The 24,303-nt window shown below is 42.3% G+C and overlaps 1 protein-coding gene and 1 non-coding gene across 2 annotated transcripts in view; one reads left to right on the top strand and one right to left on the bottom strand.

The window, feature by feature from the left end:
- The window catches only part of GRIN2B (glutamate ionotropic receptor NMDA type subunit 2B), a 663,213-nt gene that overhangs the window by 549,243 nt on the left and 89,667 nt on the right, over positions 1-24,303 (top strand). The window lies entirely within an intron of this gene.
- On the bottom strand, positions 15,424-15,556 carry LOC133762661 (small nucleolar RNA SNORA9). The gene has a single exon (XR_009866329.1). It is a non-coding gene; the product is annotated as a small nucleolar RNA SNORA9 (small nucleolar RNA).

Below are 24,303 nucleotides of genomic sequence, written 5' to 3'. Positions count from 1 at the left end.
CTCTGCTATGGCCCGGGAGGGCAGAGGAGGATGGCCCAGGTCCTTGGGCCCTGCACCCCATGGGAGACCAGGAGAAGCACCTGGCTCCTGGCTTCGGATCAGCGAGATGCGCCGGCCGCAGCGGCCATTGGAGAGTGAACCAACGGCAAAAAGGAAGACCTTTCTCTCTGTCTCTCTCTCTCTCTCACTATCCACTCTGCCTGTAAAAATTAAAAAATAAATAAATAAATTTAAATTTCTTTTTTTTTCCACTTTATTTGAAATGCAAGGAGAGGTAAGGAAGGTAGAAGAGGAGGAGAGAGTGAGAATGGGGAGGGGGAGGGAGAGAGATTGTCCATCTTCTGGTTCACTCTCCAAATGCCTGCAACAACTGGGCTGGGCCAGGCCAAAGCCAGGAGCCCAGAACTCAATGAATATCTCCTACGTGGGAGGCAGGGCCCAAATATTTGAACCATCACCTGCTGCTTCCCAGAGTGTACATCAGTAGAAAGCTAGAAGCAGAACTGGAGCTGGGACTCAAGATTGCTACTCCAATATGAGATGTGGGTGTTGTAAGCAATGTCTTAACCACTGTGCCAAATGTTCCCCCTGAGTGTCAGCTGAAGTTAGCAACCCAATTATTAGGAATATAGCAGGGTGGAAGTGAGGTGAGCATATAAAAAGACTGGTTTCTATCTTGGGGCTTTTGGTCCTCCTGCTTTGATTTGAAGGAATCTACCCCTGCTGGTGGGAGCAACCTTTCTCAAATACAAGGAGTTAGTATCCCTGGTGGACACCAATGAAGCCCTGACGCCTGCCACTGTCGCAAGAGTGAACTCAGGAGGAGATGATCCCCCACTATGCCTTGGGATGAGTTCACAGCCCATATGAAGCCTTGACTATGGTCTTGTGTATATCACACCAAGCCAGAGGACCCAGCTACAGTGCATCTGGATTCTGACTCACAGAACCTATGAGATATTAAATATGTGCTGTTTTATGCCACTAAAATTCTATAGTAACTTTTTGTACAGCATAGGTAACTAGTAAATGATGGGACAAAAAACACTCATAAAAACAAATAACCTATCTTGTTAAGGGACTGGAAGGATTTGAGGAGAACTTGATTTTACAGTTGGGCCTTGGAGTGGGTAATAGTGGAATTGAGGAGTCTCTTTCAGGTGGAGGGAATAGCAGGTGAAGTGTACTTAGTTTATTCACATAATGGTGGATTTTTCAGTTTGGATGATAAGGTATAGCTAAGGGGATAGAGAGATGCCTTGAAAGACACTTTGGTCTTTGGAAGACACTAGACACTTTGGAAGCAAATGTGGCATGAACTAACCTGCCAGCCAATCAGAAACTATGGCATGTTTGTGAAAGGAGGAATGACATGAGGATGATGCTTCTTTAGGAAGTTCATCTTGTAGCTGCAATGGGCTGAGGAACTGAGCTACCTCCAGGGCCTCTGCATTACCACTATGGTGGATTAGGGTAACTCTTCCCCACATCCTTGCCAACACTTATTGTTTGTTGATTTTTTTCTTTCTTTCTTTTTTTTTTTTTTTACAGGCAGAGTGGACAGTGAGAGAGAGAGAGACAGAGAGAAAGGTCTTCCTTTTGCCGTCGGTTCACCCTCCAATGGCCGCTGTGGCTGGCACGCTGCGGCCGACACACCGCGCTGATCCAAAGGCAGGAGCCAGGTGCTTATCCTGGTCTCCCATGCGGGTGCAGGGCCCAAGGACTTGGGCCATCCTCCACTGCACTCCCTGGCCACAGCAGAGAGCTGGCCTGGAAGAGGGGCAACCGGGAAAGAATCTGGCACCCTGACCGGGACTAGAACCTGGTGTGCCGGTGCCGCAAGGCAGAGGGTTAGCCTATTGAGCCGCGGCACCGGCCTGTTTGTTGATTTCTATACGAGAGCCATTCTAACTGAGGTTAGGTGAAATCTAATTGTGGTTTTGATTTGCATGTCCTTGATGGCTAGTGATCCTTAACACTTTTGCATGTATCTGTTGGCCATTTGAATTTCCTCTTTTGAAAAATGCCTGTTCAAGTCCTTTGTTCATTTCTTAACTGAGTCGTTTGTCCTGTTGTTGTTGAGTTTTATTATGTATTCTGGATATTAATCATTTATTGGTTGCATAGTTTGCACATATTTTCTCCCATTCTGTTGGTTGCCTCTTCACTTTGCTGAGTGTTTCTTTTGTAGTACAGAAGCTTCTCAGCTTGATGTGATCCCATTTGTCAATTTTTTGGCTTTGATTGCCTGTGTTTCTGGGGTCTTTTCCAAGAGCTCTTTCCTTATTCCAATGTCTTGCAAAGTTTCCCCCATATTTTCCTCTAGTAATTAGATGGTGTCAGGTCATAGATTTAGATCCTTGATCCATTTTGAGTTGACATTTGTATAAGGTGTAAGGTAGGGGTCTTGTTTTATACTTCTGCCTATGGAGATCCAGTTTTCCTAGCACCATTTGTTGAAGAGACCCTCCTTTCTCAAGGGAGTGATTTTAGCTCCTTTGTCAAAGATTAGTTGGTTGTAGATGCATGGAATAATTTCTGGAGTTTCTGTTCTGTTCCATTGGTCTACACATTTGCTTTTTTGCAAGTAGCAAGCTGCTTTGATTATAACTGCCCTGTAGTGTGCCTCAAAATCTGGTGTTGTGTTGTCTCCAGCTTTATTTTTGCTGTATAAGATTGATTTATTTATTTGGGGGTCTCTTGAGTTTCCATATAAATTTTAGCAATTTTTCCAGAGCTGAGAACAAGGTTTTTGGTATTTTGGTTGGGATGACCTTGAATTTGTAAATTGCTGTTGATAGTATAGACATTTTGATTATATTCTTCCAATCCACAAATATGGAAAATACTTCCTTTTTTTGTAACTACTTCTATTTCTTTAAATGTTTTGTAATTTTCATCATAGAGATCTTTCACCTCTTTGGTTACATTTATTCCAAGGTATTTAATTTTTTTCTGTAGCTATTATGAATGGGATTGATCATGGAAGTTCTTTCTCAGTCATGGTATTGTCTGTATACAAAGGCTATTGATTTTTGTGTATTGATTTTACATCCTGACATTTTACCAAACTCTTTTACAAGTTCCAGTAGTCTCTTAGTGTAGTCTTCTGGTTCCCCTATATATAGAACCATGTCATCTGCAAATAGGGATAATTTGATTTTTCCTTTCCAATTTATATCCCTTTGATTTCTTTTTCTTGCCTAATGGATCTGGTTAAAACTTCCAGGACTATACTGAATAGCAGTGGTGGGAGTGGGATCCTTTTCTGGTTCCGAATCTTAGTAGGAATGCTTCCAACTTTTCCCCATTCAATAAGATACTGGCTGTGGATTTGTCATAAATTGCTTTGATTATGTTAAGGAATGTTCCTTCTACATCCAATTTGCCTAACATTTTCATCATGAAAAGAGGTTGTATTTTATCAAATCCTTTCTCTGCATCTATTGAGCTAATCATATGGTTTTGTTCCTCAGTTTGTTAATGTGATGCATTACATTTATTTGTGAATGTTGAACCGACCCTGCATATGAGGGATAAATCCCACTTGTTCTGGGTGAATGATCTTTCTGATATCTTGTTGGATTCTATTAGCTAGTATTTTGTTGAGGATTTTTACATCTATGACCATTAGGATTATTGGTCTATAGTTCTTTTTCTCTGTATGTTTTTCTGGTTCAGGAATTAAGGTAATGCTGGCTTCATAGAAGGAATTTGGGGCTGGCGCCATGGCTCACTAGGCTAATCCTCCACCTGCAATGCTTGCACCCCAGTTTCTAGTCCCAGTCGGGGCACTGGATTGTGTCCTGGTTGCTCCTCTTCCAGTCCAGCTCTCTGCTGTGGCACCGGGAAGGCAGTGAAGGATGGCCCAAGTGCTTGGGCCCTGCACCCGCATGGGAGACCAGGAAGAAGCACCTGGCTCTGGGCTTCAGATTGGCATGGCGTGCTGGCCATGGCAGCCATTAGGGGGAGTGAACCAATGGAAAAGGAAGACATTTCTCTCTCTCTCTCTCTCTCTCTCTCACTCTGCCTGTCAAAAAAAAAAAAAAGAAGAAGAATTGTTTTGAATAGCTTGAGAAGAATTGGAGTTAGTGCTTCTTTAAAGTCTGGTAGAATTCAGCAATGAAGCCATCAGGTCCTGAGCTTTTCTTTGTTGGGAGGGTCTTTATTACTGATTCAATTTATGTCTTGGTTATTGGTTTGTTGATGTTTTCTATGCCTTCATGACTCAATTTTGGTAGATTGTTATGTGTTCAGCAATCTATACATTTCTCCTATATTTTCTGATTTGTTGGCATATGGTTATTTGTAATAATTCCTGATGATTCTCTTTATTTCAGTGGTATCTGTTGCTACATTTCATTTTTATCTCTGATTTTATTAATTTGGGTTTCTCCCTCTTTTTTTTTTTTCTTTTGGTTAGTTGGGCCAATGGTATATCAATTTTGTTTATTTTTTGACAAAAGAGATCTTCATTTCACTGATCATTTGTGTTGTTTTTTAGGTTTCAATTTTGCTTACTTCTCTAATTTTGTTTATTTCTTTTTTCCTATTTTTGCATCTAAGTGAAGAATAGCTTTGGACTCTATTGTTTTAAATATGTCCCATACAGCTATGAAAATCTCTTTCTAGAAACTGAAGAATCCTCTTCCATTTTGCATAATAAGCCTCTCTTTTATGTAATAATATTTGTTATTTGTAGCAAATATTGAAAGTATAATAAGCATTGCTTAAGGAAAGATTAGCCAAATAGAGAAAAGCATGAAGAAGAAAATAAGATTATCACCCAGAGACAATATCTTTTTATGTTTTGATTTTGTGTATGCAGTTATATGAAGGTGCTTCAAAAATTCAAAGAAAATATGTCTTGTGGAAAAGCAATGCTTAGATTTCATTCTTTGCACCAAAATAAACTTAGCTTTAAATCAATTTTTGCACAAACTTTTTTAAGTACTCTCATATTATAATTTGGGATATTATACATCCTGTTTCTTTGAATATGTGTTGTGAATGGTGAGTCATATATATGCCACTATAATATGAAACGTATAAAATATAAAGTACTAACACGTATCATTAAATACTTACCTATTCAATCATGTACTTATCAATTATCTATTTATGTTCATGTATGTATCATGTGATTTAAATTACTGCTGGTCAGCCCTCCCCCTACACGCTCAGACAAAGGATAAAATCTTGATTATGGCTAATTGCTCTGAATGGCAGGTAATTCTGGCATTCGTTGGCTTTTTTTGTTTGTTTGTTTTTTGGGCCAATTGTGTATCAATGAGGTTTATCAGTTTTGTTGCCTTTCACTCTGCTTTCTGCAGTTTCCAGTGTGCTGCTGGAGAAGACTATACAAACAGGTGTCTGGGAGAATGCTGCACACCTGCCTGTTTGAACTCTCCCCATATCTCCAATGTGAACTCTGCTCCTTCACCAAGCAAGCGTGGTCCTCCTGGGACCGATGTTGTGTTGCAAATCTGCCTCTTGGTGCTCTCTCCTAAATGTCTTTTTAAACATGCTCAATAATAGATGAGCACCTGGGCCCTTCAGGAAGGAGCGCTCAAATAGTTTTGAGAACAAGAAAAAGCTCTTTGGCCCTTGTGAGCTGATTCTTGGAACGCCCCCAATTCCCTAGAACACCATTTAGTACCCATTCAGTCCAGGACAGTGAGTGTTCTGGTGGATTTTGTTGCTCTATTTCCTCTTCACGTTACTTTTTCAGTCCTAGACTCAACTTCTACTAAACCTTTGCAGCCAGTTGGCTGGCATAGAATCCCTTCTCTGCTCTCCTTCTCAACTCCGGGCTATCCTCAGTGCTATGTGACTCAACCAGACTGAATACCCTTCATTTGGTGTGACTGACCCATTGTCTAAGTCCTAGTGTCCCACAGATAAGTGAGTGTGTTTCCACTGTCTTGTCACAGTTGAGCACTGTGTTCCATCATCTGAGGGACCTTCAGCAAGTCACATGTCTATAAGACAGGGGAATTGGTATAAATCTCACAAGTTCGTTCTAGCTCATATGCCCTGTGTTTTTAAGTACTGGTTTGGATTTTGCACAATGTTCTGACTGTAACATATTTCTAGTGACATCTACTTACTCATTAATTTGTTATAAGACTTGCTTATTTTTAGAACTTCATTTCTTACAGCGGGCAGCTCAGTCATTTGGCTCCATGGGCTTTGTTAACAGCTACCTTCTGGGAAGAATGCTCAGATGGGGGTTGAATTTTTCCACTGTTCTGCTTCTGCCTCTTTAGAGATTCTTAACACTAACAACCAAGAGCAGCCTTCTTTGGAAACTGGCTACTGGGCAACCAGAGAAAAGCCTTTGTCTTTGCCTTGTGCATTTGGGCCATTTGTGTGTCCCTTATGAGGGACACCTTGGTGATTGGAGATTAGCAGGGCTGTTTGGGTCACATTTCCATGCTTACAACATCTCCAGAGTTCCCTACCCCACTGCAGACAGCTCCCCTCCCCCATCTCTCTCTTTCTCCTCTTTTTTTTTTTTTTCATTCTGTGTTTCTGGACATTGTTTTGCAAGTGTCCCCTTATCTCTTTCTCTGCAATCTTTTCTTCAAAATTATAAATCATTGTTAGGGCATAGTAGTACTTTTTTTTCCCACCTTTTCACATTTTAAAATCATTATTATGTTTGGGAACAAAAGAGTGTTCACTCTCTGGTTTATCATTCATTCAGCACATTTTAATTAGTTCCTATAACATGCTAGGTTCTGTCTGTGAGCAAGGAATATGAGAAAAGTGAGTGGAGAACATGGTCACGTCAGTAGAGAAGGCAAGAGACCAGGGGGCACATGGAGAAGGAAGGCACAAGAGAGAAGCTGGAAGAAGTGGATAGGGGTGGGATTTCTAAAAGGATAAGGAACTGTGCAAAGCAGAAGGCAGAACTGAAAAAGCAATCAGGAGATTTAGGGAGTTAACACTCTAGCTTATGCCAATTCTTCTCAGGAAGTCTCTAAAGCAATTGGAGCCCTGATTGACAGATTAAATTAAGTGTTAGTAATAGCTAACACTATAATAGGTCCATGATAGCCCATGATATGCCAGTACTTATAGATCAGCCACTGTTCTAAGAAATTGCTCATATTTATTCATATTAGTCCCTACAGTATCTTTACAGAGTCAGTATTTAATTTTTATTTGTTTATTTTCATTCTATTTGAAAGGCAAAGAAAGAAAGAGAGATCTTCATGAGCTGGTTTATCCCCCCAAATGCCTGCAATAGCCAGGGCTGGGCCAGACTAAATCCAGGAGCCTGGAACTCCACCTATGTGGGTGGCAGAGACCCAGGTATTTGAGCCATCGTCTGCTGCCACCCGGTGTGTGCATTACCAGGAAGCCAGTTTGAAAGTGGAATAGACCAGGCACTCTGATATAGGATGCTGGCATTCAAAGTGGTGACTTTAAGCTGATGTGCCAAATATTCAACTCTGGAGTCAGCATTTAAGATGAAAAAAACAAAAAACAAAAAAACAGAGGGCCCATAGAGGTTTAGTGGCTTTCCAAAGAACACAGCTAGTAGGTGGGGGAGCCAGAGACTCTACTGATCTCCACATACCAACGCTGGCAACACACAGAAGGGTCTGGGCCCATTCATGCTCTGTGGGTGGTACAGTGTGGATCAACGCACCACAGCCGCTTCCAAGTGTCCTAGTGCCTGTTTTCCTTCCCCACCAGTTCTTGCTAATCTAAAATTCAAGTCTTGTGCTCCGTGTTTACTGAATGTAGCCGAATTTTTGCTTTAGCCTCAGGCTGGGCTTGGGTATCATTGTGACTGGTTAGGCTATGTGGCTCTATCCTGGGTTGAAGCAGGTTAGGACAAGCCTGAGAAAACACCGGGCATTCTTCCCGCACATTTGCTTGCGCTTAGAAAGATTTATGACAATCCTGTGGCTTTTGTATGCCCTTGGATATCTTGTGCCTGGTGATTGAATGTTGATTCCCTCAAAATGACATACAATTTCCACCTACTAAGTCTCTGGGTTTCTCAGAAATATAGCCCAGCTAAAAACAAAAGCAAAAGCAACTGACTCGACGGAAGAAATTACTAGTGTATTTTAATCATAAGACGATGGCTGTGAAAGATGGGTACTTTCCATTGTACTCCGTCAGTTGCAGTATTGTAACTGGTTGTCCTGGGTTTCTGGCCTCTCTGACACTTGTAAGCTTCTTTCTCTTGAGCTTTTGAACCCTTCAGAGAAGTAGCTAGAACCCACAGTAGGACATCATCCTCACCTTGAGAACTGTTCTAAAACCTGAGACAGGGTTTTGTTGAACTGGAGGCAAATATACTTTCTTTATTAAAAAACAAACAAACAAACTTATTTTGTTTGCTTGAAATCCAGAGAGAGAGAGATCAATTTTCCATCTGTAGGTTCACTCCCCAAAAGCTAGGATTGCAAGGACTAAAGCCAGGAGCTGAGGACTCGATCTATGTCTCCCATGTGGGTGGCAGGGATATAACTACTTGAGCTATCACCTACTGGGATTGAAAACGGAGCTGGGACTCAAACCCACGCACTTTGATATGGGATGTGGGCTCCCAAATGGTATCTTCACTGCTGCAGCAAATGCCCACCCCAAATCAAACTTCCATTGTTCGTTGCCCTTGAATCAGGTAAAGAGCGTTGTGTGTTTCAGTTGTCTGGATAGTACCAATACCCAGAAGAGCAAAACAGACCATCAGGACAGCCAGAACTGGACTCCAGAGCTTTTTAGCACTTTCAGCTACAAAAGAGAACTGAGTCAGCACTTGTTGTATACAGGGACTTGGTGAAAATAAACTGTCAGAAACAGATCTGGTTGACTCATTGGCATCAAGCAGTCTGGAAGAGCCAGTGGTAGAACACCCTGTACATCTCCACACTGGTGTGGCCCTGGGAGGCTGAACGCTTAAGCGGAGACCAACACTGTAAAAGACGTGCTCCGACAAGACTGTCACTTTGGTCTTTCACATACAAGCTAGCCAGTGGGGTTCATTAACCATCCTTAGAGGTCTCTCATTTTCCAGCTCCCTGCTTTTTTCTCAACATTCACATATTTTCAATTATTTTCCTAGAGCTTCTTTGCGAAGAAACCAAGAAAGCTTTCTATTTCTTTGCCTCCTCCTTTTCCTTTCTACCTGGCCCTGCGGTGAGCTTCTCATCACACCTCTTATCATGATAATTCCAGAAATAACATCTTTCTTTTCTGCCCTGCCTTTTATCTGAGGACCCCACTGAGCTGCTGTGGCAGGGAGGGCTCCCCAGCAGCAACCCCCACCCAGCACAGCAGCCCTCTGCTTTTGGGTCATTGAGGTAAAGTTCTGGAAACACAGATATAACCGTTTTACTTTTTGAGAGTTAGGGGCGTAGTGCAGAAAGGAGGTAGCTGAGTCGCATAACCCTTTTTGACAAAAATCAGGTATTTTGTCCTGTTTCTGGCTCAACAGTAACCATAAACCTATACTGCAGGAAGAGAAGAGATGAATAAGTAATGGCTATGGACAAAACTTGCTTATTGAAAATGGATGGTGATATGCTTAATTGAAGTGGTTAATAGAGGCCATACTGTTGGGGTGGGCATTTGACATGGTGGTTAAGACTCCACCTAGGATGCCCACATCCCATATTGACATGTCTGGGTTCAAGTCTCAGCACGACTCCCCATTCCAGCGCCCTGCAAATGCACATCCTAAAATGCAGCAGATGATGGATGGAGCAAGTAGTTGGTCTCTGCTCATGGGAAACCTGGGTTGAATTCCAGACTCCTGAGCTCAAGGTGGCCCAGCCCTGGCTGTTGTAAGCATTTGGGGAATGGATCAGTAGATGGAGGATCTATGTCTCTCTGTCTGCTTTTCCAGTAAATAACATTAATATTTGAAAATCTAATTAAAAATAAAAAAGCCACATGTTTTGTGAGTTCCTATTGTTTAGATTTGAAGAACAGAAGGGAAGCTGTCTGTTAACAATGTAATATGCACTTCTGTTATAATTGCCTTTCCTAATGCCACCTGGAGTTCCCAGCTCTCTGTCCAGTGAGGACTTGTTAACCTACTGACGTCTCTGTCTATTTTTCGCTGGTGACTCCTCTCTCCTTGCAACACCTTAGATCGGTTGAAGTCTTTCCCTCCACCTTCTCACCATTCATTCTCAGGCTTACTCCACCTGCCTTTATTTATCAGTGTCCTCCAGGGTTCCATCCTTGACCTTCTCATCTTCTCACCGTCCCATGTGCATAGACTTTGTAAATGATGTGTGCCTAAAAGCGATGATGTTCACATCTCTATGCCCAGATCTTTCCCCTGAGCCCTGAACTTACAGCCCCACCTCCTTCTTTTAAGCCTTAATTTTTATGTTCCAATGACATGAATTGCTGCGATCACCTCCTCTGTTCTAGTCTATCCTTCACAGTGTCAAGTGGCTCCACCTAAAGTGCAAAATTATTCACACCAGTTTCCTGACTACAGCTCCACTGTAGCGCTCCAGTGGCACCCAGATGAAGCCTCTAAGCCCCACAGAGAAGCTTCTGTTTTCATTTCCTGGCTTTTTACTCAAGCTTACCTCTTCATTCTCATTTGCTATTGTTGCTCAACTTCAATGCAAAATTCTACCTATAAGAAATTTGTTAAGGTTCTCTGAATCTACCATACTCTCTCCACCTTGCACTTACATGTGGTTTTCCTATTTTAAACAAAGATTTATGTATTTATTTGAAAGGCAGAATGACAGAAAGAGGAGAGGGAGGGAGGAAGAAGGGGGGGGAGGGAGAGAGGGGAGAAACCAATCTTCCATCGCTGGTAAACTCCTCAAATGTCCCCAAAACCTGGGGCTGGGTCAGGCCAAATCCAGGATCCAGGAACACCCACATAGGTGGCAGGAACCCATGTACTTAGGCCATCATCTGCTGCCTGCCAGGTGCATTAGCAGGAAGCTAGATTGGAAATGAGAAGTAAACTGGGACACAAATATGCACTCTGATACTGGGTGCAGGTGTCTCAATCACTGGCTTAAACAGATGTGCCACAACGCTTGCCCTAGTTTTCCTGTCGTCAAGAGAAGTCACTTTCCTCCTGCTTGGCTAACTCTTAATGACTCATCAGGGCTCAGTTCAAATGCTACCTCCTCTGGTGAGCTCTTCCTGACCTCTCTGCAAGCCCCATTAGAAACTGATTATGTGTGTTCTTAAACTGATGACAGACACATCAGCCATGCACTTAGCTCACTGCACAGTTGCCCTCCATATCTGTGGGGTCTGCAGCCGCATATTCAATCAACTGAGGATGGAAAATGTTCAGGAAATAATTGCGTACTCGCTGAACACCTATCTTTCATGATCTTCTCAGCAATACAGGACAGCAGCTATTTACCTGACATATTGAATCAGGAATTATAAGTAATCTAGAGATGATTTAAAGAATATGAGAAGGCATATGTAGGTAGCTTCTATGCAAATACTAAGCTGTTTTTGTATAATAGACTCGAGTGTTGGTGGATTTTGGTATCTGAAGGGGTCCTGGGACCAATTTTCCATTGATAGTGAGGTTGACTGTATTTTACTTGCTCATTTTAACATGTATCTGTTCTCCAAATTGTGAGTTCTTGAAGAGCACAAACTAAGTCTCTCAGTTCTATATCTCTAGTGCCTAGTGCAGCCTGGCACCTAACAAATACTTAGTAAGCATCAAATGAATGAATAAATGAATTCTAGTGGCCAGTGCTTTGTCCTAGTAGATTAAGCCCCTGCCTGTGGAGCCTACATCCCATATTGGTGCCAGTTCAAGTCCTGACTGCTCCACTTCTGGTCTAGTTCCCTGCTGGTGGCCTGGGAAAGCAATGGTGGATGGGCCAGGTGCTTGGCCCCTGCACTTATGTGGGAGATTGGGAAGAGGCTCCTGTCTTCAGATCAGCCCAGGCCTGGCTGTTGTGACCATTTGGGGAGTGAACCAGTGGATGAAGACCTTGCTCTCTGTCTCTCCCTCTCTCTGTAACTCTACCTCTTATGTAAACAAATCTTTAAAAGAGTAAGAAATTCTGAATTGCCTAATATAATCTTTACAACAACTCACTGAGAAATCATTACCCCAGTTTTAGAGATGAGGAAATTGAAATCTAGAGAAGTGAACTAACTTGCTGAGGATCACATAAAGATCATGTCATTGGGCAATGTAGGTATTCCAAACCTCATGGAGGTTTTGCATTTTCCACAGCCACTATGTAGTAGAATTCTGAAGTAACTGGGTTGTAGACTGTTTCTAGCTTGGTTATGCAAAGGATAGAAAAGAGTTTATATTAAAGAACTGAGGTTAGCAACAGATTTTGAAACCCAATGAAAGGGGTTGCCTTCATGTTGGCTTCTGTTTTAGTTCCAGAATTTCTACTAATGCCTGTAAAGTCAGCACCAGCCAACCAGTCAACTGACATTCATTGGACCATTCTGTGCTTGGCTCTCTGGAGAACATGGTGTTAGCATTACCAGTGTTGATGAGGCTGACACTGGGGTAGCTTTTTTCCTCCTCTCCTCTTATTTCTGTCTCCCCTCTCCAAAGCAGTTAAACTGTTTCTGAGGTTCTTGTCCCCACTGGGCTGGGTGAGGAAAGAAAGGCCCATGTGTTTACTCATAATGGATGACTAATTGTTTTGATCACATGTCCAGTTTTAATGGAGCGTAGAGCCACTCTTAAAGTCTGGTTCCTTTTGCATATTTCCAGGTTTACATCACTCTCTCTCCTTGCATAGTCAACTCTCATTCCTTTTCTTTTCTACCACATGCCAGTCTTGCCTGGGGTACTGCCTCCACCTTGAGTTAGCTTAGGTCTGTGCTTTTGAGACAGATGGTTCTTTTTTCTAAAAGATTTATTTATTTGAAAGGCAGAGTAACAGAGAGGCAGAGGCAGAGAGAGAAAGAGAGAAAAAGAGAGAGAAATCTTCCATCCACTGGTCCATTCCCTAAATGGTGGTGACAGTCAGAGCTGAGCCAATCTGAAGCCAGGAGCCAGGAGCTTCCTCTAGGTCTCCCACGTGGGTGCAGGGCCCAAGGATTTGGACCATCCTCTACTGCTTTCCCAGGCCATAGCAGAGAGCTGGATTAGAAGTGGAACAGCTGGGTTTCAAACCGGCACCCATATAGGATGCCGGCAGGGCAGGTGATGGCTTTACCTGTTACGCCATAGCATTGGCCCTGAGACAGATAGTTCTTAATATTGCATCTTCTTTCCTCAGGCATTAGCAGGTATGCTTCCAGCTTCACTCTCCTCTCATTCATGGAAAGATCCCATCCACATATCTGTAGGGTAAATGAGCGGAGAGTGACTGTCCATATTAAGACCTTTAGGTTAAACGACATTCTCTAACTCCACTTTTATCAAAGAATTCTGCATTAATTCATTCACTCAATTTTTGTTCACCTTACTATGTTGCAGACACCTATCTAGTACTCTATGCTAAGAATCAACCACAAACACAGAAATCTCTACCCTTGTGGAGTATGAATTTTAGCTGGGAAAAAGAAGATGCTATAAATAAGTAAATTATACAGAGTGTTAGCTAGAGTAAGTGCTAAAGACATACAATAAAGTAAGGAGGGAGATACAAAACATTGTGCAAGGTGTTGAAATTTTAGATAAGGGAACTGAGGAAAACCTCATTGAAAAAGTGGATTGGGAGTTACTGAACTAAATGCAGTGTCAATTTCCCCATATTTTCCAACTGATGCTAATGGAATCTAACTCTTTGTTCAGAACTCCACAGTATAGGAGGGGTGCCTGGTAGATGGGACTCTCTTTCTTTTAAGGCTTCATAGGAGAGGTAAATCAACACACATGTAAAGGGAATTTTCTAACATCTCAATGACAGTGTGTACATTAAGATCTATTGAATTTTATTTGAATAAGAGAGAGTCCCTCCTAGGAGGTTAGGCAAAACTTCTTATGATCTGACAGGTGTCCTAGGAAGAACAGCATTCACATTGACAGAGATGGAGGCAGGCAAGATAATGCTGTGGAAGAAGGAAGGGAGCATGTGGCTGGCATGATGAGAAGACACACAGAGCAGCTTAACAGGAGTGGAGCTTCCACATGGTGGAGTGGAAGGAGTGAGAGCCCAGGGTTAGTGGAGGATTAGTGGGAGATGGAAAATAGAAAAGTAGCTAGACTCTGGAGGGCCTGAACTGGGCCACAGCAATTTCTTTCTATTTCTGCTTTGTTCCTGAGTATAGCTCTTGTAGTAACAATCAAGAGAAAGGACCTGAAGAGTTCAGAGTATCTATCACAGAGCATGGCATTTAGTGGGTGCTCAGTATACACCACTACAAGTCTTTAGTACCATTAATGGCTGATTATCTAGAAAGGCCATAGTGGTGTGTATAATTTTTGAACTGTTAATCATGTAATTCATGTCCACATAGAAATGTTAAACTGTTAGAGCAAAAAGCGTACTTAGAATAGACACAAGAGTATTTCAGAAAGTTCATAGAAATAAGCTTATCTTGGTGCCTGCTGAATTTTTTAAAGATTCATTTATTTTATTTGAAGGGCAGAGTTACACTGAGGCAGAGAGATAGATAGGTAGAGAGAGAGAGAGAGAGACAGACAGAGAGATCGATCAATTGATCTTTGATCCACTGGTTCACTCCTCAAATGGCTGCAACGGCCGGAGCTGAGCTGATCCGGAGCCAGGAGATTCTTCAGGGTCTCCCATGTTGGAGCAGGGGCCCCAAGACTTGGGCCATATTCTGCTGCTTTCCCAGGCCATAAAAGAGAGCTGGATCAGAAGTGAAGCAGCCGGGATTCTAACTCACACTGATATGAGATGCTGGTACTGAAGCCAGTACCTTTACCCACTACACCACAGCACCAGCCCCACCAAAATTTTTGAAATCCATGTATATAAGCAGTCTTCAAAAAGTTCATGAAAATGCATATTATGAAAGAACAATGCTGGCTGGCACCGCGGCTCACTTGGCTAATCCTCCGCCTTTGGCGCAGGCACCCTGGGGTTCTAGTCCCAGTTGGGGCGCCGGATTCTATCCCTGTTGCCCCTCTTCCAGTCCAGCTCTCTGCTGTGGCCCGGGAGTGCAGTGGAGGATGGCCCAAGTGTTTGGGCCCTGCACCCCATGGGAGACCAGGAGGAAGCACCTGGCTCCTGGCTTCAGATCAGCTCGCGCTGGCCATAGTGGCCATTTGGGGGGTGAGCCAATGGAAAGGAGGACCTTTCTCTGTGTGTGTGTGTGTCTCTCTCTCTCTCACTGTCTGCTTGTCAACAACAACAAAAAAAAAAACACCAAAAAACAAACAAACAAAAAAACTATGCATGGATTTCAAGTATTTTGTACCACAGTAAACTTACAGTTTCATTTCTCTGTGAACTATTTTTTTTTTTCCTTTTTCTCTTTCTTTTTTTTCTCTTTTTTCCCCCCAATTATCTGAATGTTCTATAACCTTACATGGGATGGAGCAGGGCAAGTCCTCAAACCTTTTCAAAACTGTTTTGGCAAGCATTGTAGGAATGCACAGGGTCACAGCAGACCCAGGCATGCTGGAGGCTTGCTGTCTCTGTGAACTAATTAAAATATTCTATTATAACCAATCCCTTGTTTTACAAATAAAAAAAGAGAGGGCATGATATTTGAATGATTAGTACAAGTGTATACTGCTTAGTTGATTGGGAAAATGGGATTCTTCTTTGTTGTTATTTTCCCAATTGGCTATTTTAGGGACCTTTTTCCCCTCAAACAAGACAGTCTGGTAAATACTTTTATGCTCCCTTGGTACAAGTACATATTTCTCAGACTGGTATTTCATGGGTCCCTAGCCTCCTATGATCTGTGAAGACTGTCTCCTGTCAAGTTAACCTGAGAGATGCTATCTACTTGTCATCTAAATTTTTACAGCAAAGATTATTTAATTCTGCTGTGGTATCCTTCCAAACATATTTTATCAAGATATTTTTTTCTCCACTACACACCTCTAATCCCATGGACTTGCCCATGGAAACCAGGACCAATCAGGTCAGGCCTCAACACCAGGTGGCCTCTTGCTAACAGAGCATTGATGGTGAATGAAGAAGGGAGATAAATCAGAAATTCCAGAGGAAAACCTAAAATAAGGATAACAATGCAGTTAAGGAAAAGCTAAGTCCTCCTCCTCCTCCCATTTTCTGTCTTCTCCATGTGCATTCCTGCCCTCATTCTTTCCTTCAAAAAATACTGCACATCCACTCTATGCACACCTTCATGCTACAGGCTTCACATGCACTATTTTGCTTAACTAATCATCCCCTTGCAAGGTCAGTAATGTTATCTCCTCCAAACAAGGACACTGACCTTAGAGATAATGAGTAACTTGCCCAAGACTGCACAATTAAATTGTTGAAAGAGTCCAGGTTCAAGCCAGTCTGCAGTCAGAGCCAGTGTTTTTGTCTAGAGTGCAGTGTTCTTCAGATTATTTCTTCTTATGCCTCTTTTGCTTCCCTCCCTTGTGATGTCAACCACACACCCAATATTTGTTAAAACCAATATCCTCAGCCTGGTGCCGTGGCTCAATAGTCTAATCCTCCGCCTGTGGTGCCGGCACACCAGGTTCTAGTCCCGGTTGGGGCACCAGATTCTGTCCCAGTTGCTCCTCTTCCGGTCCAGCTCTCTGCTGTGGCCCAGGAGTGCAGTGGAGGATGGCCCAAGTGCTTGGGCCCTGCAGCAGCAGCCATTTGTCCACTCTGCCTGTCAAAAATAAATAAAATAAAACCAATATCCTCATAAGTTAAAGAAGACACTGAACTCTCAATGAGATGTAACAATAAAGATCCTCTAGCTCCTGTGTATCTTTGGCATTTAATTAAGCATAGAATTCGTTTTCTTTAACTAGATCACAAGGAAGGGATTGGCTGTCCATATTCTGAAGTCCTCATGCTGCACTGCCTGTGGGGCTCCTTTTCTTAAGAGGTGAAGATAATGAAATCCAGAAGTGTTCATCAGCCTCATCTGCCTTCCAGCTGGACTCTGCTGGTGTCATCCAAGTTTGTAACAATAAAGTCTTTGATCAAAGGAGAAACTGGGAGGGGATCTGAAATTCCAGGAATTCTTATAGCACATGGCAGCTTGTCCCTTAGGCCTTTCTCACCTGTTGCCTGGTCTTTGGAGTGACTTGGTGTCACCTAATTGCCTGTATCACCACTGGGGCTGACTGTGATCTTCACCATTTCTGGCTCCAAAGAGGCAAATTCAAAATGTCTGGGATATTGTTTAGTTACTGAGGCATGTGCTTCTCTGTCCTGCTGGATTGTAGATCCTGGGAGGGCAAAGGCTGTGTCTGATTCCTGTTTCTCTCGTGGCCCTCAGCCCTGAGCCTGGTGAAGAACTGGCTCTCAACCATTGGATGAACTCTTGCTGGAACTGTGCTTTGAACATTGTGATGGACTAGATAGAGCTGGGGCTTAGATCATTCCCAATATGCTCCCGTGTAATTTGGCTTGTCAGAATTTTGATACACCTAGTTTATTACTGTTCCAGTAATTTAACTGAAGCACATATAAAATACAGTCCAATTCGGCCCAACTGCTGACAAACCCAGCCAAGCCTAACCAATGAAATTTCAGCCTTTACTATCCACATCAAACAAACAGGCCCTTAGTTACATTTCTGAACCAATACTCCTCGACTCCTCAGAATCAGCCCACTGCCAGCATTCTTTCAATCAACTCAAACTGATGATACTGAAGTGAAGCTGTGGGATTCTTTGTGACCAGGCATTAACCCAAAGCGTGGAAACTTATTCATGGGCCCCTGCCATTGGGATATTCCTGGTGAGAGGCTCGTTAGTGTGACCCTCAGAGCTATTTCCTGTGAGGAACTACTCTCTTTTATAGGACATTCATTTAATTCCCCCTGTGAGTTGCTATGGATCTCTCTTCTGTGTGAGGCAGCCCCCTTCGTTCTTCTCGGCCCCTTCTGCCTTCCCTCTACTTGGTCAGGGGTGAGAAGTGAGCAGCCTCCCTTCACAAGAGAGCCAGGGAGAAGGGCAAAGGAAGAGGACAGTTACTTCCCCATCTTTCAGGTCTAACTTCGAGATCACAGGCACAACTGGTTCATAACTGCAGAGGTCATTTCCTGACCCACATGTGGCCACAGTCAGTCAGTAATGGCAGTTAATGAGAAGGGAAGTGTGGGAAGGCAACTTGGTGTGTTGGAGAGCATTTGACCTTAAGCCTTTAGGAAGACCCAGGTTTAAATAGGAGTACAGTCCCTTGCTGGTTGTACAACCTTGAATAAAATGTCTTAAGTTCCCACACTTAAGATCTCCAAAGCTTACATCTCTCCTCTGTAAGATAAAGATAACAATCATACTGTTTTCCATGACTGCATAGCCAATTCCTACAAACAGCACACACACACTGTTTCTGGGGGTCAGAAGTCCAGACATGTCTATAGGTGATCTTCTACCTGGGGTAAAAGCCTACAAAGCTGCCGAGTGGTGGCCCTGCAGGCCTCTCGTCTGCATATGTGGTACAAAACCATCTACTTCCACCCCTGTGCTGCTGCTCTGCAGGATGTGATTAAGGTTCCCACTTCAGGCTGGCTGGAGGCACCTCAGCTTGTAGAAGCTCCCTGCCATGTAGCCCCTTCCACAGGCCGTTGACACCAGGGCTTTCTGCTTCTTCAAGGCCAGCTGGGGAATCTCTCTCCAGTCCATTAAGAAGTCTTATATAACACAACCATAGAGAGTGACAGCACATCACCTTTGCCACTAGAACTTAGCCTAATCGAGGCAGTGATATCCTGTTGCCTTTGTCATGTCCTGTTGGTTAGAAGCATGGCAAGGGAGGGAAGGACACAAGGTAGTGTAATTCACTAGGGTCACCTTAGGACGCATCCACTTGCAGTAGCAATGAAGATCCAATGAGCTAATCCATAGAGAACATGGGAAATGAGCGATCACTTCCTCTCTTCCAGGTGAGGGACACACCGAGGCGGATGTTCTGAGAAACTTAAGGAAGAGAAGTCAAATGGGTGATAAAGAAAGAGACTGGCAAAGAGGGGGCAGATACTTCTGTCCAGAGCCTATCATTAGAAACATGAGGTGCATGTCTTTGAATCTGCTTTTTGTCGTTGCACGGAGAGGCACTTCGCATCATTAAACTCCGGTGACTCCCTACTGCAGCATGCACTGGGCTTCTGTGCCATGCAGCAACTTCTGCAGACTATTCCATTTTTAACCAGTGACCACTATCTGAGGAGTAAAAAAAAAAAATCTTTCAGTGTCTTGAGGTGAATGGCTAGAACAATACACATTTCTGAGGTAAAACAATGCTGAGCCTCTTCCCATCATTCCTTTCGAATCCATCTCTTGCACTTTTCCTCAGATTTCACAACTAGGTGATTAGATTTCCCTACTCCCCCTTCCTACTGTTTCAACATTTATTTATATAGAAATTGTCTTGCAGGAAAATTCAAGAAAATCAAAGCCATCAGTGACTTTCAGGTGCCAAGTGTTCAGGGAGCTCCTACCTGGAGGCCTAATTCAGTTCCAAGGAAGTGAAAAATTAAGTTGTAGGGGAGAAAAAAATAAGGATTTGTAAGTACCGGAAGTAGCAATTGAGTCTGTGAAGAAATTAGTATCAAAAATTTCACTTTTTAAAAATCACTATTTTCCAGAGGTAGAGACAAATATGAGGGATTTCAAAAGGTTTCTGTAGGGGTGGACTTTTGACCTAGTGGTTAAGACATTGGTGAGGGTACCCATGTCCCATACAAGAGTGCCAGGGTTTGAATCCTGACTTTGGTTGCTGGCTCTGGTCCATTTTAATTCACATCTGGGGAGATAGCAGTGATGATTGCTGAAATGATTGGGTCCCTGCCACCCACCTGGGAGATCCAGCTTCAACCTAGCCCAATCCCAGCCTCTGCAGACATTCAGGGAGTAAACTAGTGAGGAAGAGTTTTCTATCTGTCTCTCAAATAGCAAAGTTATTTAAATATTTATAAAAATTGAATTAGATTATTTTAATGCAGAAATTTTGAAATTTATGCAGTTTTTTCATAATAGATATTTTCCATGAACTTTTTGAATTACCCTTGTACCATTTAGAAAACATTCTTTATAGTTTCCCTAAAGAAAATTATTTATGTATCTCCAGTGTAAGAAAATTTAAGATAACAAATCTAGAGGGATTGAGTTCATAGTCATTCATTGGTGAGAAAGAGATACTCTTAAGTGAGGCACTTAAATTGATTGCTGCTAGAATTGATAGTTTTTTTTTTTTCCTGTAGCATATTCTGAGTTTGAACAGTAAATCAGATGCCAAAGGAATCATACCATATGGAAAGAGAAACCCAAGTTCAAGCCCCCACTCTGCTACATGCAAACTCCATGACTTTGAGCAGTTACCAAACCAGATTAGGCTTCAGTTTCCTAATTTCTAAGTGAGAATTCTGAAATGAAACATTGGTAGTCAGGGATAATAAGGAAACAACAGCCATCTAAACATCTTATAAGTAACCAGGATTCATAATCTAAGAAGGTGTGGGGAAGGAATACATCCATGTAAGCAAATAAACATGCATTTTGGAGCAGATAAATTCTAGACAATATGCAAAGCTAGTGTAACCTTTACTTCTTAAATGTGTTCACAGTTATTAAAGTAAGTGTCATGGTAAAGCTTATAATCAAAGAATACATGTAGTAATTTGTCACTAAAAATAATTAGGCCACCAATTAAGACAGAATTCAGCCCCTTGTATCTGGAAGGCACATTCATGGTCATTTGACCCAAACCATTCTTGTGCTGATGAGGATAAGGTCTAAGCTGGGAAAGGCTAGGTAAATCGCCCAAGGTCAAACATTGAAGGGCAGAGGTGGAACCAAAATCAGGGGCTTTGTCCTCCTGCCAAGCACTCCCTTAACAGAGCACAGACATGAGTGAGTTCCAGCATAGAACAGTGGAGTAGGTACTGCCTTTTGTATTTCAACTAATGAGATTTGGTAAAGAAAGATAGGCTCTGAACAACAATTGTGATGATTTCATTTCACTTGTATGAAAATGCAGCTTTGAATTCCCAAAGTGTCATAAATTCTACCTGAGTAACCCCAGATTCTAAAGAGAAAGGCTTACATTTTTTTTTACAGGCAGTTAGACAGTGAGAGAGAGAGAGACAGAGAAAGGTCTTCCTTCGTTGGTTCATCCCCCAAATGGCTGCCATGGCCGGTGCACCATGCCGATCTGAAGCCGGGAGCCAGGTGCTTCCTCCTGGTCTCCCATGCAGGTGCAGGGCCCAAGCACTTGGGCCATCCTCCACTGCCTTCCCAGGCCACAGCAGAGAGCTGGACTGCAAGAGGAACAACCAGGACAGAATCCAGTGCCTCAATTGGTGTGCCGGCGCCGCAGGCAGAGGATTAGCCTAGTGAGCTGCAGCGCTGGTCATGGCTTACATTTTCTAAACTAAACTTCATTAAAGCACCTGCCCAGGCATTTCTCTTAACAAGAAAGTTCATAACAGTGGTGCTGCACAGGGCTCCATCCTGGACCCACCTCTAGTTAAGATCGTCACCAATGGCTTGGGTACCACAACAGCATGCTCGTTAATTCCATAGACGAGACTGAATTTCAAGTGGAGGCTAAAGCCTTGGGGGATGTGATTAGAATTGGAAATGACCTCAACAAATTGGACAAGTAATCAGAAACTAACAGAATGAAGTTCAGTAAAGACAAGGGCAAAGGGAAGTCAACAACTCAGAGAAAATAAAGACAAGAAAAATTGGAGACATGAAAATGGCAGGTCAGGCTAGGAGTTAACAAAAGATATGTGGATTACAGTGAGCCGCAAGTTAACAAGGTGTTGTTATGTAGCAGGGGTCAGCATTTGCACAGTGCAAGTTGATGTCTATATCGTGGGTCCTCTGTTTTCTGAAAAGGAGAACTATGATACTGAAGTTTTTATGGGACATTTATTCCCTAAATTGTTCTCCTGTCAATAAAATTGTGTCCACTGAAAAGCAACTTAGTTAGTGTAAGAGCTAGTGGTTAGTATTACTCACAAATTAAAAAAAAAAAAAGTTCAAATCAACAAAAACTTCACTGTTTTCTGACTACCTGAGTTGGGAAAGAGTGTGACCTTATCTACTCAACCTACTCACTAGGTAGACTCTCTGTCAGTCAAACATTTGGTTCCTTAAAGAAACACAGAAACATAGCTATTTCTTGACCCTAAACTTCTCATTCTTAATAGATGGTTCAGAGTGGTCCAGAAGTATTTGATTTTGTTATTATTCAAGTGCTTTAAAGTCAACATGCCTTGAGATGCTTGAACATTCTGTCAATACTCAAAATTCTGTAATGATTATTTGTGCTGAAACATGGACTTAGAATAGAGAACTGAGGGCCATGGAGATAATCCAGCCAAAATGAAAGGATGGGGGAAGGGGGGTGTCTTCAAACAATGGAATGAAGATATGTGTTTATTTTTGGTGGAAAAATTTTTGAAATCCATGCCAGTTTTTTGTATAATATGCATTCCCATGAACTTTATTAAAAACTCTCATATAACATAGAGAGGAGGAATGAGTCAGATGCTGAGTCAGGGAGTGACAAAGAGAATATCATACTAATGTGTAGGAGAAAGTAGGATTAATGACAGCAGGACAAAAAGGACAGACAGAAGATTTGTCTATCATTTCTGAATATTAATGTCTTACTTCTAATCAGTTCTAACAGTCCTTACACAGCCTACTTCATTTAGTATTCACATGTACATGCAAATGTAGTTGATATCTTCATTTTACAGGTGATCAAACTAAAAGGGGACAGGAAGGTTACTTGTCCAAGGGCACAATATGTGGAAAAACCTGTGTTTGAACCAAGTTGATGTGACTTCAACACCTGAGTTTTTTCACTTGAACTAATTTGCCTCTAACACTATAAGAGAGGAAGAGAAGATAAAGTATAAAAGGTAGAGAAAATGAAGGGGGAAAAAATGGGGCACTTAAGAAATGAAAAGGAGGGAGAAAGAAAAAGATGAAAAGAGATGATGACTACAGAAAGGTGAAAAGCAAAGAAGGTGCAATGATAGGAAGACACAGGTAAGAAATAGAGGAGATCAAAGCTGCAGTAAAGGGAAGGAAAGGAAGTGTGAATCCCCAGCAGAGCGCACGGTGTGCTCTGATCAGAGCCTCCCTAGCATTGAGCAGGACCTCCGCTTTCCATGACACACTGTACTTTTCCAATCTTTCTTGAGTACTGGTCCTGTTGAGAACTACAGAATTTACAGGAGTGAAAAAGAATCTTGTAAATGTCTTTTGGAAGCAAGAGGATGATTAAAAGGTCAGTGAACAGAACACATGTGACAACCTCAAAGGTAATGGGACATTGAACATTGAGAAGTGACCTCTTAATGGTTTTCAGGTATGAAAAAGCTATTAACACAGTGACTGCTGGAAACAGCAGGATTTATTGGGTATTAGAGCCAACCTCTCCACTGTCTACGAACGCTGTGGCTGCTTTTACTGCTGCTTCTACCACTGCAGAATCTTTTTATTTTTATGATCTGTCCAAGGTGCTGCCTGGTACTAGTGGCTGCATCGGACTGGTTGCCACAGTCAATGAATCAAGAAGATTACTCCTGGAACTCTTCTGGGATCCTTAGTAGGATGGCCATGATCCTAACGAGACTAACTTCTCCACAAAGAATATTGCTTTTGGGAGACAATAGCAGTTTGAATTTTAACATTACTGCTTATGAATACTAGCTCAGTGACCTTGGGAAGGTTACTCCAAATTTTGAACACCAGCTCCCTCCCCAGTAAAATAGAGGAAAAAAAAATAACTTATCTCTCTGGTAAGTAGCCTTCCTCGGGGCTTGAGAGATAGGAGGCATTTCATAAACATTATCATTCATTTCTTTCTTCCTTCCCATGGGGCACAACAAAGGCTCATAAAGGGCCTGATTTTCATCATGGGTCGTCATACAGAGGGGAGCCAGGAGTAGGGTAATTGTGGTAAGAAGTGGGGGTAATAACCAGAAGATGCAGGCCCATTACATCTCTGTAGATTGGAACACAGTAGGGCTTGCCATACTGAGGTAATCAGGAATACACTGTTTTCTGGAAAATAGAAACTATCAGATGCTTCCTCCTCCCCCATTTGCCGAGTAGTTCTTGAGTGCTAAAGGCTGATGTATGCATCTAATATCTACATTTTTAAGACAGGACCATTTTGAAATTTAAGTTAAAAATGGAGAGGCACTGGATTTCCATTTCACTGGAAGTGTTCACCTTGCAAGTAAAGAGATCGTTTTTTGAGTTTTTGACCA

This window comes from Lepus europaeus, chromosome 6 (assembly GCF_033115175.1).
Source record: "Lepus europaeus isolate LE1 chromosome 6, mLepTim1.pri, whole genome shotgun sequence".
Lineage (NCBI taxonomy): Eukaryota > Metazoa > Chordata > Mammalia > Lagomorpha > Leporidae > Lepus > Lepus europaeus.
This window is presented reverse-complemented; position numbering and strand designations above follow the sequence as displayed.